The sequence below is a fragment of the Macaca mulatta genome, chromosome 14 (assembly GCF_049350105.2).
Source record: "Macaca mulatta isolate MMU2019108-1 chromosome 14, T2T-MMU8v2.0, whole genome shotgun sequence".
NCBI lineage: Eukaryota > Metazoa > Chordata > Mammalia > Primates > Cercopithecidae > Macaca > Macaca mulatta.
Genome location: NC_133419.1, coordinates 82909179 through 82928815, shown reverse-complemented (window position 1 = coordinate 82928815; position 19637 = coordinate 82909179). Strand labels below are relative to the sequence as shown.

Here is a 19637-nt window from a genome sequence, read left to right as displayed (position 1 = left end):
GATCAAACCAGCCATAACATTCCCTTAAGCCAAAGACTAATCCAGAGCAAGGACTTAACTCTCTTTAATTCTATGAAGGCTGACAGAGTTGAGAAAACTGCAGAAGAAAAGTTGGAAGCTAGCAAAGGTTGGCTCATGAAGTTTAAGCAAAGGAGCCAACTCTATAACATAAACATGCAAGGTGAAGCAGCAGGGGCTGATGTAGACGCTATTGGAAGATCTAGCCAAGATTGTTGATGAAGATAGTTGCACTAAATACCAGATTTTTCAATGTGGACAAAACAGCTTTCTATTGAAAGAAAATGCCATCTAGGACTTTCACAGCTGCAGAGAAGTTCATGGCTGTCTTCAAAGCTTCAAAAGACAGATTGACTTTCTTAATAGGGGATAATGCAGTTTGTGACTTTAAGTCGAAGTCAGTGCTCATTTACTATTCCAAAAGTGGAACCTAAAGATATGACTGAATTGCTACAATCTCATGATAAAACTTGAGCAGAGCTGATGAGGAGTTGCTTCTTATGGATGGGTAAAGAAAGTGGTTTCTTTCTTTTCTTTTTTTTTTGAAATGAAGTCTCACTCTGTCACCCAGGCTGAAGGGCAGTGGCAAGATCTCGGCTCACTGCAACCTTTGCCTCCCAAGTTCAAGTGATTCTCCTGCCTCAGCCTCTTGAGTAGCTGAGATTATAAGGATGTGCCACCATGTCTTGCTAATTTTTGTATTTTTAGTAGAGATGGGATTTCATCATGTTGGCCAGACTGGTCTCGAACTCCTGACCTCAGGTGATCTGCCCACCTCGGCCTCCAAAAGTGCTGAGATTACAGGCATGAGCCACTGCGCCTGGCCAAAAAGTGGTTTCTTGATATGGAAGCTATTCCTGGTGAAGATGCTGTGAACACTGAAATGACAACAAAGGATTTAGCATATTCCATAACCTTAGTTCATAAAGCAGTGGCAGAGTTTGAGAGGACTGACTCCAAATTTGAAAGAAACAACTTTGTGTGCCACAGATAAATCTTTCATGAAAAAAAAAGAGTCAATTGATGCACCAATCTACACTGCTCTCTTATTTTCAGAAATTTCCATAGCCACTCCAACCTTTAGTAACCACCTGCCTGATCAGACAGCAGCCATCACATCTATGCAAGACTCTTCACCAGCAAAAACATGATGACTCACTGAAGGCTTAGATGATCTTTAGCATTTTTTAAATCAATGAAATATTTTAAAATCAGGGTTTGTACATTATATTTAGACATAATGCTATTGCACATCTGAAAGACTACAAAATGGTATAAATATAACTTTTATATGCCCTGGGAAATCAAAAAATGTGTATGATTTATAGTACTGCAGTGATACGAAACTGAACCTGCTATATCTCCACCGATAGTAGGTGGTCAAACAACTGAATAATAAAACAAAAATTCTGAGCAGTGAAGTTGGTTGTAAACACTGAATCTTGAAAGAAAATTAAAAGCTTTTTTTTTTTTTTTGGCCTGTCGCAGTGGCTCACGTCTGTAGTCCCAGTACTTTGGGAGGCCGAGGCAGGCAGATCACCTGAGGTCGGGAGTTCGAGACCAGCCTGGACAACATGGCGAAACCACGTCTCTATTTAAAATACAAAAATCAGCCAGGTGTGGTGGCAGGCACCTGTAATCCCAGCTACTCGGGGGGCTGAGGCAGGAGAATTGCTTGAACCTGGGAGGCGGAGGTTGCAGTGAGCCGAGATAGCACTATTGCACTCCAGTCTTGGGGACAAGAGCGAGACTTTTTTTTTTTTCCACTTTAGCCTTTGTGCTTTCATTAACCAAACAGTTGGTTCTGGCTGCAGTCTAGCTTTTTGAAGCAGGGACAGGAGATTTCAAAACAGTGCTGCATACACAGAATGCAGATTTTTTTTTTTTTTTCGTTTTTATTTTTCTCCCCCCAAGTTCCTTCATTTCAAGGCCATGGACTTTTGCCAAGTTGTGAGGAAGTCAACAAAACAGGAGGCAAGAATGTGTCCACTCTGCAGCACTTCCCTGATTCATGTGGTCAAGTCAAAACAATGGTCTTGGGTATCTACTACTTACTAGACACTGGGCAAAAGTCTACCTGATTGAGTCATGTGATTGGACTTTGCCATTGGTGAAAGTAATGATGGGAGCAGAGTGGGGAGAGATAAGGCAGCAATGCTTGTGTATAGTGGCTGATTAAGGGAGAGGTGAATTTCTGGATTGATTTGTATATCTCTGTGAACAGAAGCTGAATAAAGAAAGTTTCCATTCCTCTCCCACTGCCTTAATTTAGATCCTTTTCCTCTCTACAAAGATGTATATTTCTGAATTCACACTGATCTCCCTTATATCCATCATGCATACAGCAGCAAACATTATATTTTTGATCACATTATTATCTTGATGAAAACTTTCAATGACTTCCCACTGACTGCCTCAGCTTAGCTTACAAAGCTCCCTGTCATTCGGGCTCTTTCCACCTCTGCAACCACATCTCTGCCACTCTCTGCCTTGTTTATAAAATAATAAACTTTTTATGTCTAGCTCTGTTTGTTCATAAATACTTTGAGTGCAGAGCCTATTATCTCATTTATCTTTTTTCTACTTAGCTACGAGCATAGTGTCTGCAATACAATAGAAGTTCTCTAAATATAAGCACATTGGTTTATTGAGGTCAGGGACCATGTATTATACATTTCTATTTCTAGCTGTTACCACACTTCCTAGTATGTTGTGGTGTTCAAACAATTTTGTTTAAGTCACCTGAACTGAAATTGGGCCTCCACAGCAATAACATTTGTTAAATAATGAACTTTTTATTAATATGGCCCTGTCCTACATTATAGTAGATTTTCTCCAGTTATTCTTAGTGTGTGACAAATTCATTCTGCTAGCTATCAGCTACTATAGGCCTGATTTTTCCCAGATTTCGCTCCAGAAAAGTCAATATTTGCATCCTATTCTGTTTCCTGGCATTATAGTGTTTGTTTGACTGTTTGCAAACTTGATTTTGCAAGTCCAATTCAGTTAAATTAAATTTGATAGCCATATGTATTAATTAAAATATAATGTTAGTTTGTACCATATTAATTTGCAAATATTTGAATATCCTTGACTTACAAAAATAGTTACTTTATGTGGTGGGCAAAGATAGTTTGATTTTTCTTAATCTTTCTACCTATTTTCCTGGTGATCTGATGAGGGTAGAATGTCAACTATTAGTATATTGCTAAGCGACATTGCTTGTGATAAAAATGATTGAGCGGCCAGGCATGGTGATGGCTCACACCTGTAATTCCAGCACTTTGGGAGGACGAGGTGGGTGGATCATGAGGTCAAGAGATTGAGAACATCCTGGCCAACATGGTGAAACCCTGTCTCTACTAAAAATACAAAAATCAGCTGGGCATGGTGGTGCGTGCCTGAACTCCCAGCTACTCAGGTGGCTACTCAGGCGGTTGAGGCAGGAGAATTGCTTGAACCCGGTAGACGGAGGTTGCAGTGAGCCGAGATTGCGCCACTGCACTCCAGCCTGGTGACAGAGCAAGACTCCATCTAAAAAAAAAAAAAAAAAAGATTGAGCAACTAAGATAGAAGAAACTATATATGAGTTATAAATACCTTATGCGAAGGCAATACCTTAGACTTTCTTAGGATGTTAAGTCTTGTAATGCCATTTCTTTTGAGGGGAGCCTGGAAGCTAAGCTTGTGGAGTTTTACAAAAGTTATTGATTTCTGTAGAAAGTGAGGCTTCTAAGCTAGGTTGTTAACCACAATGCCTGTGGTAGGCAGCCTCCAAAATGGATCCAAAAAATCCCTGACTCCTGGTATTCGTGCCCTTATGTAATTTTGTTCTCTTAAGTGTAGGCTGGACCTAGTGACACATCTCTAACAACTAGGATATAACAAAAGTTATGGCCAATTCCAAGATAAGGTTACAAATGGCCCTAGGTTCCTTCTTGTTCATCCTCTCTTGTGCTCTTGTTTGACTGCTCTGATGTAAGCCTGTTAGTACATTGTGTGCTACTCTCCTGTGGAGAAGGCCTATGTGGCAAGAAACTGAAGGGAGCATCTGGCCAATAGCAAGAATGGAACTGAGGCCTTCAGTCCAATAACCTGTAAGGAACTGAACTCTGCCAATAACCAGGCAATGAGCTTATAAGTGAATCTTCCCCTAGTGAAGTCTTGAGATTACTGCATCCCTGGCTGATGCCTTGATTACAGCCTTGTGAGATACCTTGAACCAGAAGACTCAGGTAAATTGCACCCAGATTCCTGTCCTATAAAAACTGCAGGATTAAAGAAAAAAAAGGTTTGTTGTTTTAAGCTAGCAATTCTGGAGCCAATTTGTTATGCATCAATAGATAACTAATACCCTATATGATGCAAGTTTCATCTCCTTGCATCTGAGCAGTCATCTGGGAAACATGTATCTCCCAGAGAGCTATGCTGGACCAACACTGATGTGCTGGACCACTGCAAGGATTCCTGATGATGAAGAATGCTTGATGCTACCCTGCTGGCAAGTGGATTCTGTTCTATATTCTACTGATGCCTATGGTAGTGTGAGAGTCAGAATTTTAGTTGTACGTATGAAGATCTCCCTGACAGTTGCAGATTAGAGTTAAGTCTAATATATCCAGATACTGTGTTGGAAACTGGAAATAGAATTATAGGGAGAGTCTATGATCTCCAGGAAAATAGACATGTAAGCAAATAAAATAGAATATTAGATGCTATCATTTATTAAATGATTATACTATTTTAGACTTGGCCCTTGGATCTTTACTCATCACTATAGTTCTTATATTATTTCTATTTAATAGATTATTCCTATTTAATATTATTATTATTCCTATTTAATGGATTAAAAAACTGAACCTGGCTGGGTGTGGTGGCTCATGCCTGTAATCCTAGCACATTGGGCAACTGAGGCAGATGGATTGCTTAATCCTAGAAGTTTGAGACCAGCCTGGATAATATGTGAAACCCCATCGCTACAAATAATACAAAATTAGCCAAGCCTGGTGGCATGTGCCTGCAGACCCAGCTACTTGGGAGGCTGAGGTGGAAGGATTGCTTGGGCTGGGAGGTCAAGGCTGCAGTGAGCTGAAATCATGCCACTGTACTCCAGCCTGGGTGACAGAGACCCTGTTTCTGAAAAAACAAAACAAAACAAGATAAAACAGAAACAAAAAACTGAACCTAAGAAAAGTTAGTCGATTGAGCCAGTGTGTTAGTCCTTTTTATGATGCTATGAAGGAATACTGGAGACTAGGTAATTTGTAAAGAAGAGAGGTTTATTTGTCTCATAGTTCTGCAGGATGTACAAGTGTGACACAGGCATCTGCTCAACTTCTAGTGAGGCCTCAGGAATTTATAACTCATGGCAGAAGGTGAAAGGTGAGCAGGTGTGTCACATGGTGAGAGAGGGAGCAAGAGATATGCCAGGCTCCTTCAAGCAACCTGCTCTTGAACTAACAGAGAGAGAACCCGCTCATCACCAAAGGTTTAATGCTAAACCATTCTTATTATTATTATTACTATGCTTTATGTTCTAGGGTACTAAACCATTCTTAAGGGATCCATCCTCATGATCCAACACCTCCCACTAGGTCCTACCTCCAAAACTGGGAGTGACATTTTAACATGAGATTTGGAGGAGACACACATCCAAACCATATCAGCCAGTATTACAAACTTAAGAAGTGACAGATCTGGTATTGAATCCAGAGTGTGTCTGTTTAAATACCTGTCAACCTTAGGCAATGTTTACCACATCTTTCTCCTGAGACTTACCACATCTTTCTCCTGAGAACCCTGCATACTGCCCTTGGATTCCATGATATTGTATTTCCTGGGCTTCTCTTTATCAGAATTCTATTTTTTTAAAACAGATACACACACACAATACATATGTATACAAAATTGTATGCATTATATGTGTGTATATATAAAATATATTTGTAATGTAACCATTTTAAGTATCCAATTCGGTGACCATTCATTATATTCACAATATTATGAAACCATCACAGCTGTCTATTTCCAAAACTTTTTCATCGCTCCAAACAGAAACCTGGTATATATTAAGCAATAATTCCCCCATTCTCCCCTCTCCGTAGCCTCTGTTAATTCCTAATTTACTTTCTGTCACTGTAACTTTGCTTATTCTAAATTTTTTATGTAAGATAAATCATAACATTCACCTTTTTTATGTAAGATAAATCATAACATTCACCCTTTTGTTTTTGACTTATTTTACTTAGAATGTTTGTAAGATTCATCCATGTTGTAGCACGTATCAGAACTTCATTGCTCTTTATGACTGAATAATATTCAGTCGCATGCATATATTAATTTTTGTTTATCCATTTTTAAATTGACGTACACTTAAGTTATTCATACCTTTTTGTTGTATCTGGTTGAGTCCCTGTTTTCATTAATTTTGTGTGAATTCCTAGGAGAGGAGTTTCTGGATTATATAGTAATTCTATGTTTAACTTTTTGAGAAACAGCCAAATTATTTTCCATAGTGACTGCACCATTGTACATTCCTGCCAGCAATGTATGAAGGTTCCAGTTTCTCCATATCCTTGCCAATAATTTGCTTTTTTTCCTCAAAAAATTATTATTATATCCATCCCTATGGGTGTGATGTGGTATCTCACTGTAGTTTTGACTTATATATCCCTATTGACTAATAATGTTGAGCATTTTTCATGTGCTTTTCTCTGATGAATTGAATATTTTATCTTGCGGAGTGGTCATCTTTAGTGAGTTTTTTTTTTCTCTTTGGGGCATAGCTAAATCATCTTTCCTTTGTTCATATTTGTGTGCCATATTTTCCTTCATTCTTTAATTTTTGATATTTTTCTATTCTTGCATTTTAGTTGTGGATCTATTTTTTTTAAATCTCTTGACAATCTTTATCTTTTATCTATAGAAAAGTAGCTCATTAATATTTAATAGACTAACATACATATGGGCTTGTATCTACATTTTTTATGCTTTCTCTTTGTTCTACCATCTCTATGATTTTTTTCTCTATGCTATTTGCTTTTATTATAGACTGAATGTGCTCCCCTACAGGTATATGTTGAAGCCTTATCCGCCAATGTGATGGTATTGAGAGGTAGGGCTTTTGGGAAGTAACTGGGCTTAGATGAGGTCATGAGGGTGGATCCTCTGTGGTAGATTAGTGCCCTTGTAAGAAGGCGAAGAGATATCAGGCCTCTCTTTTCTGCCATGTGGAGATATAGCAAGTAGGCAGCCATCTGCAAGACAAAAACAGAATCTGCTGGGCTTCTCAGCCTCTAGTGAGAAATACACGTCTGTTGTTTAAGTCACCCAGTCTATGGTATCTTGGTAGAGCTAAAACAGCTTCCTTTTGGATTGGCTCAATACTTTTATCATCCATGTTTTCATATATATCACTTTCTTCTTGCTGCTGTAAGAAATGGCACAAATTTAGTGGATTACAACAACACAAATTTATTCTCTTACATTTATGAAAGGCAGAGTCTAAAATCAGTTTCACTGGGTTAAAGTCAAGATGTCAACAAGACTAATTCCTCTGGCGGTATGAAAGGGAGAATCTGTTTCCTTGCCCCTTTCAGTTTCTACTGGACACCTGTATTTCTTGCTTTAGGACTCTATTTCATCGTCAAAGCTCATAATTGCAACATCTGCTTTTATCATCACATATCTTTTCCTTTTTTTTTTTGAAATGGAGTCCAGCTCTGTCGCCCAGGCTGGAGTGCAGCGGCGAGATCTCGGCTTACTGCAAGCTCCGCCTCCCTGGGTTCACGCCTTTCTCCTGCGTCAGCCTCCCAAGTAGCTGGGACTACAGGCGCCCGCCACCATGCCTGGATAATTTTTTGTATTTTTAGTAGAGACGGGGTTTCACCGTATTAGCCAGGATGGTCTCAGTCTCCTGACCTCGTGATCCGCCCACCTCGGCCTCCCAAAGTGCTGGGATTACAGGCGTGAGCCACGGGTCCTGGCCTCTTTTCCTCTTCTCTGTAGTCGCCACATCAAATTCCCCAATACTTCCCTCTTATAAGGACACTTGTGATATTTAGGGACTGCCTGCATAATACAGAATAATCTCTCCATTTCAAGATCCTTAATTAATCTGCAAGTTCCCTCTTGTCATATAAAGTAACAATCACAGGTTCCAAAGCTTAGAACATATATATCTTTGGTAGTCACTCTTCAGGACCATACTAGCAAAAAATTTACACAATTTGTTCCAATGGAGAATGCTCCATTGGTCACCCACAATATTACAACATGAATGTCTTCACTTATAATACCTGAAAGTAATCAAAACTGTTACCCTCCTTTTGGAAAACATAGGAAATTAGAATACTTTATCTCTTCTCAACTTTTATATTATATTTGTGAATTTAATTTTTATTTTATTCTATAAAATATTATTATAATTAAATAGTCAGTCTTCTTTCAGATTTGTTTACATATATTTCACCTTTATTTTATTCTTTTTTTCTTGTACTTCAGACCTTTCATCTGGGATTTTTGTCATAGAACTTCCTTTTGTGAGAATCATATGGTGCCAAACATTCTAAATGTACTTGTTCGTTTAGAAGTGTCTTTAATTATCTGTCATTATTGAAAGATACTTTTGTGAGTATAGAATTCCAGGTTGAAAATAGTCTTTCAACATGTTGAAGAGGTAAGTACACTGTCATCTGGCTTTGAATGTGTTTGTTAAAGTCAGCTATCAGTCTAATTGATGATTGTCTAAGGGTAATCTATCTTCCTTCCCCCCAAAGATGCTATTAATATATTTTCTTCATCTTTAGTATTTTAATGTTACTATTATGTGTATATGAATAAATTTCTGTTCATTTTCTTTTATACTTCTTGGACTTCATGAATCTGAGACATTGACTATGTCATCATTCTAACATCTGCTATTCTATATTCTATCTATATTTTCATTATGTAACTTGGAATAGGCACATACATTATACCTTCGCTTCCTTTTTTCTGTCTCTCTTACCCACTCTTTCACATTTTCTGCCACTTCCTTAATCTTTTTGAGGCCTTCTGAATAATTTTTAAAAACGATTTTCAGTTCTATTTTCAATTGTGTCTAATATATTATTAAGACTGCACATTAATTTTTTACTTTGGACTATTCTATATTTTAATTCCAGAAGTTAAATTCAGTTTTTTTCCTGCAGTTATTATCAGGCTTTCTCTTCTTTTATTTTCTTAAACATTTTAAATATATGTTTAAAATACTTCACATTTGATAATTGCAAAATTATAAAAAATTTCTGAAATTTGTGTGAATTTGTTTCTGCTGGGTTTTTAAAATTTTTTTTTATTTTATTTTTTATTTTTTTTTTGTCATTAAGAAGTCTTTATTGGGTTATAGTCACTTTGACCCTCCCACCAAATTAAGGGGAAGAAAACAAAAAACAAAAATAAGAAATCCCAGTAAAAGAGCCCCTCGAGATTTCATAAACTACAAACTAAAGCTGCTAGTTAATAAGGAAATGGCAGAATTTTCAGAGCTGTATAATACAAAAATTCCTGTAATTTAAGCAGATGTTTTCCTCAATGACAAATCTTCCAACACAATGTGAAGTTATGCTACTCGGATATTTGTAGCAAAACTGTTATTATTATTTTTTTTTTTTTGTACAAAAACAAAAGCAAGGGACCATGAAAAAAAAAAGTATTTGTTCCTCATGGCCTATGAGTATACAAATTTTTTAGCAATTTAAAGGGGAACTATGAGAGCCTGACATTTTTCTATACCCCACCTATTCTGCCTCTCTATTTGTAGGATTTGTAAATGAAAGTAACATCTTACAAGCAGAGGTCTCATCTATCTCCCACTCTCTCCAACTAATCCTACTAATTTTCTCTCATCTTCCTGAGCATCCACCATGAACAGCATTGCAAGTTGGTTTCAAAAATAGAAAAGAAAAAAGAAAGAAAGTTTTACAAGGGTTTTGTTGGTTAATTACCAGTGGAGTCAGTCCACCAGTAGTTTGATTTCATTGGCTAGCAGCTGGTTCATGTTGAACAGGCCCCCTGGGAGCTTGGTGAGCAGCTCTCGCTCCGTGCTTTCAGGGTCGCTGTCAACAGAGCTGGAACTTGCACTCATGTTGTCAACAGCAGTGCTGGCTGGGGGACCCAGCTCCGGCTCACTAGTCTCACTGGCAGTGGACACCACGGAGAGCAGGGACATACGCCGGGTGAGCCGGCCAGAGGGTAGAAGGGAGGCGGCATAGTCTGCTATGATACCAGCTACATCTAGATTACAAGCCTTATCAAAGGCGATGAAACCTACATTTGCATTGGCCTCACAGACGCAGAAGGAGCCGTCATCTTTCATCAACAGGTCAATGCCACATACATCCATCCCCAGGATATTAGACACCTGGATAGCTAGCTGCTTCCCTTGTTCACTCAATGAGCACATCATCCCCACACCACCTAATGAGCAGTTGCTTTGCATTCTCCCATCTGTTGAACAACGTAACATGGTGCCAACCACACGGCCTCCCACGACAATGACACGTACATCCCGTCTATGAGACTCTTTAACATACTTCTGGAACAGGTATGGTGCTTCATGGCGAATAAGATGGCTTAGATCAGCCAAATGGTGCTTATCTCGAGCCAAGAAAACAGCTTTACCTCTATGACCCCGCGTATTCTTTACTACCATTGGGAACTCCAGTACTTCTGCTTCATCAATCATTTTAGCAAAATTTTCATGGCCACCATAAGAGAAAGTATCTGGCAGAGGAACACCATGGCCAGCTAACTCTTGAAATGTCCAGAACTTATTAACGCAGTTCAGGATGGCTTGAGGTCGGTTCATTAACCGGCATCCCATCTTCTCTAGATGGCGCAAAACAGTGATGTCACTATCACTCTGCACCCAAGGGGTTGGTACTCTGACTACCACCACTTGTGGGTAGGCAGTGATTAGCTCTCCATTGATCCTCAGACCCAGGTTTCCTTGCTCGATTGTCAGCACCACCTCATCCATCACCACAGCCCTAAAGTCCAGTTCCTCCTCACAACATTTGGCCTTCAGCGCTCGTAAAACCTCTTTTTGAGGATAGTCTTCCCTGATGCGACGATCTGTCAAAAACCACAACTTGGCAGCCACAGAACTACACATCTTGATTAGCTTGTGCTTCCTTGCCTGGATTATTTCCTCTTGGATGTAATGTCTACCAGTTGATTATGGAAGATGAACAGCCGGATAAAGAGGTCTGGAAGAGTCCTGAGCACAGGGTCTTCGGTCCCAGAGTTGGAGTGCACCACCCTCCTAGCAGTTGGAAGCAGCCCACGAATCCATAAACCCGGAAGCTCATCAAGACCCACTGTTCATGAGTTTTTATAGAGCTTTCTCTGCTGGTTTTTATTCAGCTTTTGGATAATTCTCCCCTAGTGTGTCTTGTTTCCTTCTGGGCTCATTTTTGATTATGAAATACTTAGTGCCCACATAAAATTATTTGTGGGGATTTTTGAGTTTACATCCTTTGTGTTTGCTACTTCCAGGCACCAAAGGGCACCTCTTGTCAGGGACCACTTTTAATTTGAGGCTTTTAGAACTATAAAATGCTATGAATGTCAGTCACAAATAAGCTGGAGATTTATCTGCAATCCTGAAGACTTTGTGGAATTATTTTCATATCCCATGCCCCTTTCTCATCAGAGCCAAGGCAACTTTCCTTGCATTAGCCTTGGATTGGGACAGGGTTAGATGTGTTTATTTAAGCCATTCTTACCTAAATGAATTGCCGTTAGAGTCACAGACTTTATTACTCCCCAGGTTTTATTGCTCTACCGAAAATCCTGGGAAACTCTCAAAATCTAAGCTCTTCCTAGGTATGGCAAAATCCCTCAGAATTAAAGTGGTTTCAGTGTTCTGCTCGCCTCCTTGGATTTCTACCTTTGCTTAGATTTTAGTGTCATGATTCATAAGTCTGTTGTCAACTCTACATTATTTTAGAAGGATTCTTATAATGTTTTAACCTGAATTTTTTATTATTTGTTATCGAAGTTTGATACACGTACTTGACCTATCAAGTTAATAGAAAGAGAAAATGTCTTCTTTGTAGCTTAACTTTCATTTTATCATTTTCTTTATTGATCTTTCTGTGCTTCAGTTGGGCCTTTTCTTCTGATCTAGTTTCAATTTCTGAATTTCTCCATTTAGATATGTTTAATCAGTTGTTTGTTTAGGCTTCCAATGAAATTTTAGCGGGCACATAAGTACCTTGTTGCATGATCCAAAGATATTAAGTATATCGTTTGCTGAGTTTACACACACACACGCACACACACGCACTTATGTAATCATCACTCCAATTAGTGTCTAAACTATTTTCATAATCCAGTATATTCTAAATTCTGGTGTGCTTCTTTTCAGTCAACTATTTCCTCACCAGGCCACACTGCTCATATCTACAACTAAAATTTTGTCTATTCCATTCTAAATTTGTGCATAAATAGTATCCTATGGAGTATGTTATGGTTTTCAATCAGCATCATATTTTTCATATTTATGCATGGTGCTGTGTTCATCAGTACTTCATTGCTTTAATTTTTTGAGTAGCATTTCATTGTTTGAATATGCCACAATGTGTTAATTCATTCATTTGATAATGGACATCTGGATTATTTCCATATCTTGGCTATTATAATATTTCTTATTTTTTGTGCATATGTGTGTATAAAACATGCAGAATTAAAAAAAATTCTCTAGTGTTATTACCTAAAAGTAGAATTGTTGGGTCTATCTATCTGAAAAACCATTAGTCAACATTTTTTTTTCCAAATTTGATTTAAAAAACAAAAACAGACACAGTGTGAAGAAAGTCTGAAAATTAACTAAAGGCAAATAAAACTACATCATAATCAAACAGTTTAAAATCAAAGATAAAGAACATACCTTAAAGGGAGCCAGAGAGAAAAGAAATTTTACACAATGGTATAACAATATTAATGGCATCTGATTTCTCCTGAGACAAAAATAGTGCCAGAAGACAGTGGGATGACATAATTATAATGCTGAAAGAAAGCAATTTTTCAGGTAAAAATTTTAGTCCAATGAAAATATATTTGAAAAAATGAAGGTGATACATAGACATTTTCTTTTTTTTTTTTAATTTGTTTATTATTATTATACTTTAAGTTGTAGGGTACATGTGCATAACGTGCAGGTTTGTTACATATGTATACTTGTGCCATGTTGCTGTGCTGCACCCATCAACTTGTCATTTACATCAGGTATAACTCCCAATGCAATCCCTCCCCCCTCCCCCCTCCCCATGATAGGCCCCGGTGTGTGATGTTCCCCTTCCTGAGTCCGAGTGATCTCATTGTTCAGTTCCCACCTATGAGTGAGAACATGCGGTGTTTGGTTTTCTGTTCTTGTGATAGTTTGCTAAGAATGATGGATTCCAGCTGCATCCAAGTCCCTACAAAGGACTCAAACTCATCCTTTTTTATGGCTGCATAGTATTCCATGGTGTATATGTGCCACATTTTCTTAATCCAATCTGTCACTGATGGACATTTGGGTTGATTCCAACTCTTTGCTATTGTGAATAGTGCCGCAATAAACATACGTGTGCATGTGTCTTTATAGCAGCATAATTGATAATCCTTTGGGTATATACCCAGTAATGGGATGGCTGGGTCATATGGTACATCTAGTTTTAGATCCTTGAGGAATCGCCATACTGTTTTCCATAATGGTTGAACTAGTTTACAATCCCACCAACAGTGTAAAAGTGTTCCTATTTCTCCACATCCTCTCCAGCACCTGTTGTTTCCTGACTTGTTAATGATTGCCATTCTAACTGGTGTGAGATGGTATCTCATTGTGGTTTTGATTTGTATTTCTCTGATGGCCAGTGATGATGAGTGAGCATTTTTTCATGTGTCTGTTGGCTGTATGAATGTCTTCTTTTGAGAAATGTCTGTTCATATCCTTTGCCCACTTTTTGATGGGGTTGTTTGTTTTTTTCTTGTAAATTTGTTTGAGTTCTTTGTAGGTTCTGGATATTAGCCCTTTGTCAGATGAGTAGATTGCAAAAATTTTCTCCCATTCTGTAGGTTGCCTGTTCACTCTGATGGTAGTTTCTTTTGCTGTGCAGAAGCTCTTTAGTTTAATGAGATCCCATTTGTCAATTTTGGCTTTTGCTGCCGTTGCTTTTGGTGTTTTAGACATGAAGTCTTTGCCCATGCCTATGTCCTGAATGGTACTACCTAGGTTTTCCTCTAGGATTTTTATGGTATTAGGTCTAACATTTAAGTCTCTAATCCATCTTGAATTAATTTTCGTATAAGGAGTAAGGAAAGGATCCAGTTTCAGCTTTCTACTTATGGCTAGCCAATTTTCCCAGCACCATTTATTAAATAGGGAGTCCTTTCCCCATTTCTTGTTTCTCTCAGGTTTGTCAAAGATCAAATGGCTGTAGATGTGTGGTATTATTTCTGAGGACTCTGTTCTGTTCCATTGGTCTATATCTCTGTTTTGGTACCAGTACCATGCTGTTTTGGTTACTGTAGCCTTGTAGTATAGTTTGAAGTCAGGTAGTGTGATGCCTCCAGCTTTGTTCTTTTGACTTAGGATTGTCTTGGAGATGCGGGCTCTTTTTTGGTTCCATATGAACTTTAAAGCAGTTTTTTCCAATTCTGTGAGGAAACTCATTGGTAGCTTGATGGGGATGGCATTGAATCTATAAATTACCTTGGGCAGTATGGCCATTTTCACGATATTGATTCTTCCTATCCATGAGCATGGTATGTTCTTCCATTTGTTTGTGTCCTCTTTTATTTCACTGAGCAGTGGTTTGTAGTTCTCCTTGAAGAGGTCCTTTACATCCCTTGTAAGTTGGATTCCTAGGTATTTTATTCTCTTTGAAGCAATTGTGAATGGAAGTTCATTCCTGATTTGGCTCTCTGTTTGTCTGTTACTGGTGTATAAGAATGCTTGTGATTTTTGCACATTAATTTTGTATCCTGAGACTTTGCTGAAGTTGCTTATCAGCTTAAGGAGATTTTGGGCTGAGACAATGGGGTTTTCTAAATATACAATCATGTCATCTGCAAAGAGGGACAATTTGACTTCTTCTTTTCCTAACTGAATACCCTTGATTTCTTTCTCTTGCCTGATTGCCCTAGCCAGAACTTCCAACACTGTGTTGAATAGGAGTGGTGAGAGAGGGCATCCCTGTCTTGTGCCAGTTTTCAAAGGGAATTTTACCAGTTTTTGCCCATTCAGTATGATATTGGCTGTGGGTTTGTCATAAATAGCTCTTATTATTTTGAGGTACGTTCCATCAATATCGAATTTATTGAGTGTTTTTAGCATGAAGGGCTGTTGAATTTTGTCAAAAGCCTTTTCTGCATCAATTGAGATAATCATGTGGTTCTTGTCTTTGGTTCTGTTTATATGCTGGATTATGTTTATTGATTTGCGAATGTTGAACCAGCCTTGCATCCCAGGGATGAAGGCCACTTGATCATGGTGGATAAGCTTTTTGATGTGTTGCTGAATCCGGTTTGCCAGTATTTTATTGAGGATTTTTGCATCGATGTTCATCAGGGATATTGGTCTAAAATTCTCTTTTTTTGTTGTGTCTCTGCCAGGCTTTGGTATCAGGATGATGTTGGCCTCATAAAATGAGTTAGGGAGGATTCCCTCTTTTTCTATTGATTGGAATAGTTTCAGAAGGAATGGTACCAACTCCTCCTTGTACCTCTGGTAGAATTCAGCTGTGAATCCATCTGGTCCTGGACTTTTTTTGGTTGGTAGGCTATTAATTGTTGCCTCAATTTCAGAGCCTGCTATTGGTCTATTCAGGGATTCAACTTCTTCCTGGTTTAGTCTTGGAAGAGTGTAAGTGTCCAGGAAATTATCCATTTCTTCTAGATTTTCCAGTTTATTTGCGTAGAGGTGTTTATAGTATTCTCTGATGGTAGTTTGTATTTCTGTGGAGTCGGTGGTGATATCCCCTTTATCATTTTTAATTGCGTCGATTTGATTCTTCTCTCTTTTCTTCTTTATTAGTCTGGCTAGTGGTCTGTCAATTTTGTTGATCTTTTCAAAAAACCAACTCCTGGATTTATTGATTTTTTGGAGGGTTTTTTGTGTCTCTATCTCCTTCAGTTCTGCTCTGATCTTAGTTATTTCTTGCCTTCTGCTAGCTTTCGAATGTGTTTGCTCTTGCTTCTCTAGTTCTTTTAATTGTGATGTTAGAGTGTCAATTTTAGATCTTTCCTGCTTTCTCTTGTGGGCATTTAGTGCTATAAATTTCCCTCTACACACTGCTTTAAATGTGTCCCAGAGATTCTGGTATGTTGTATCTTTGTTCTCATTGGTTTCAAAGAACATCTTTATTTCTGCCTTCATTTCGTTATGTACCCAGTAGTCATTGAGGAGCAGGTTGTTCAGTTTCCATGTAGTTGAGCGGTTTTGATTGATTTTCTTAGTCCTGAGTTCTAGTTTGATTGCACTGTGGTCTGAGAGAGAGTTTGTTATAATTTCTGTTCTTGTACATTTGCTGAGGAGTGCTTTACTTCCAATTACGTGGTCAATTTTGGAGTAAGTATGATGTGGTGCTGAGAAGAATGTATATTCTGTTGATTTGGGGTGGAGAGTTCTATAGATGTCTATTAGGTCTGCTTGCTGCAGAGATGAGTTCAATTCCTGGATATCCTTGTTAACTTTCTGTCTCGTTGATCTGTCTAATGTTGACAGTGGAGTGTTGAAGTCTCCCATTATTATTGTATGGGAGTCTAAGTCTCTTTGTAAGTCTCTAAGGACTTGCTTTATGAATCTGGGTGCTCCTGTATTGGGTGCATATATATTTAGGATAGTTAGCTCTTCCTGTTGAATTGATCCCTTTACCATTATGTAATGGCCTTCTTTGTCTCTTTTGATCTTTGATGGTTTAAAGTCTGTTTTATCAGAGACTAGTATTGCAACCCCTGCTTTTTTTTGTTCTCCATTGGCTTGGTAAATCTTCCTCCATCCCTTTATTTTGAGCCTATGTATGTCTCTGCGTGTGAGATGGGTCTCCTGAATACAGCAGACTGATGGGTCTTGACTCTTTATCCAGTTTGCCAGTCTGTGTCTTTTAATTGGAGCATTTAGTCCATTTACATTTAAGGTTAAGATTGTTATGTGTGAACTTGATCCTGCCATTATGATATTAACTGGTTATTTTGCTCGTTAGTTGATGCAGTTTCTTCCTAGCCTCAATGGTCTTTACATTTTGGCATATTTTTGCAATGGCTGGTACCGGTTGTTCCTTTCCATGTTTAGTGCTTCCTTCAGGGTCTCTTGTAAGGCAGGCCTAGTGGTGACAAAATCTCTAAGCATTTGCTTATCTGTAAAGGATTTTATTTCTCCTTCACTTATGAAACTTAGTTTGGCTGGATATGAAATTCTGGGTTTAAAATTCTTTTCTTTAAGAATGTTGAATATTGGCCCCCACTCTCTTCTGGCTTGTAGAGTTTCTGCTGAGAGATCTGCTGTTAGTCTGATGGGCTTCCCTTTGTGGGTAACCCGACCTTTCTCTCTGGCTGCCCTTAAGATTTTTTCCTTCATTTCAACTTTGGTGAATCTGGCAATTATGTGTCTTGGAGTTGCTCTTCTCGAGGAGTATCTTTGTGGCGTTCTCTGTGTTTCCCGGATTTGAATGTTGGCCTGCCCTACTAGGTTGGGGAAGTTCTCCTGGATGATATCCTGAAGAGTGTTTTCCAACTTGGTTCCATTTTCCCCCTCACTTTCAGGCACCCCAATCAGACGTAGATTTGGTCTTTTTACATAATCCCATACTTCTTGCAGGCTTTGTTCATTTCTTTTTCTTCTTTTTTCTTTTGGTTTCTCTTCTCGCTTCATTTCATTCATTTGATCCTCAATCGCTGATACTCTTTCTTCCAGTTGATCGAGTCGGTTACTGAAGCTTGTGCATTTGTCACGTATTTCTCGTGTCATGGTTTTCATCTCTTTCATTTCGTTTAGGACCTTCTCTGCATTAATTACTCTAGCCATCAATTCTTCCACTTTTTTTTCAAGATTTTTAGTTTCTTTGCACTGGGTACGTAATTCCTCCTTTAGCTCTGAGAAATTTGATGGACTGAAGCCTTCTTCTCTCATCTCGTCAAAGTCATTCTCTGTCCAGCTTTGATCCATTGCTGGCGATGAGCTGCGCTCCTTTGCCGGGGGAGATGCGCTCTTATTTTTTGAATTTCCAGCCTTTCTGCCCTGCTTTTTCCCCATCTTTGTGGTTTTATCTGCCTCTGGTCTTTGATGATGGTGATGTACTGATGGGGTTTTGGTGTAGGTGTCCTTCCTGTTTGATAGTTTTCCTTCTACCAGTCAGGACCCTCAGCTGTAGGTCTGTTGGAGATTGCTTGAGGTCCACTCCAGACCCTGTTTGCCTGAGTGTCAGCAGCAGAGGCTGCAGAAGATAGAATATTTCTGAACAGCGAGTGTACCTGTCTGATTCTTGCTTTGGAAGCTTCCTCTCAGGGGTGTACTCCTCCCTGTGAGGTGTGGGGTGTCAGACTGCCCCTAGTGGGGGATGTCTCCCAGTTAGGCTACTCAGGGGTCAGGGACCCACTTGAGCAGGGAGTCTGTCCCTTCTCAGATCTCAACCTCCGTGTTGGGAGATCCACTGCTCTCTTCAAAGCTGTCAGACAGAGTCGTTTGCGTCTGCAGAGGTGACTGCTGCGTTTGTTTAGTTTACTGTGCCCTGTCCCCAGAGGTGGAGTCTACAGAGACAGGCAGGTTTCCTTGAGCTGCTGTGAGCTCCACCCAGTTCGAGCTTCCCAGCGGCTTTGTTTAACTACTTAAGCCTCAGCAATGGCGGGCGCCCCTCCCCCAGCCTCGCTGCTGCCTTGCCGGTAGATCACAGACTGCTGCGCTAGCAATGAGGGAGGCTCCGTGGGTGTGGGACCCTCCCGGCCAGGTGTGGGATATGATCTCCTGGTGTGCCTGTTTGCTTAAAGCGCAGTATTGGGGTGGGAGTTACCCGATTTTCCAGGTGTTGTGTGTCTCAGTTCCCCTGGCTAGGAAAAGGGACTCCCTTCCCCCTTGCGCTTCCCAGGTGAGTCAATGCCTCGCCCTGCTTCAGCTCTCGCTGGTCGGGCTGCAGCAGCTGACCAGCACCGATCATCCGGCACTCCCCAGTGAGATGAACCCAGTACCTCAGTTGAAAATGCAGAAATCACCGGTCTTCTGTGTCGCTCGTGCTGGGAGTTGGAGATTGGAGCTGCTCCTATTCGGCCATCTTGCTCCATACATAGACATTTTCAACTGTACAAGTGTTGAAAGAACTTGTTGGCAGGAAACCTGCACTACAATACATGCTAAAGTCTAGTGGGCTTGGTGCAGCCTCTGCGGTTATTCCTCCTTCCTTGCCACTCACCGCCACCTGCCTGGTTGCCTCAGCCCTGGGCTTGCCATTGCCTCCATGAGTATTTCTTCCCTTGCTACCTTTTGGCCTTTGTAAACTTTTCATATTTTTAAAATTTACTTATTTTTAATTTTTGTGGATCATAGTAGGTGTAGATATTTATGGAGTACATGATATATTTTGGTACAGGCATTCAATGCT

At 39.4% G+C, this 19637-nt stretch overlaps 1 pseudogene across 1 annotated transcript; it reads right to left on the bottom strand.

Moving 5' to 3' along the window:
* Positions 1-9345: 9345 nt before the first annotated feature.
* On the bottom strand, positions 9346-11367 carry LOC703929 (beta-citrylglutamate synthase B pseudogene; annotated as a pseudogene). Its single transcript, XR_001439635.3, has one exon. The product of XR_001439635.3 is annotated as a beta-citrylglutamate synthase B pseudogene (transcript).
* Between the last annotated feature and the right edge of the window lie 8270 nt (positions 11368-19637).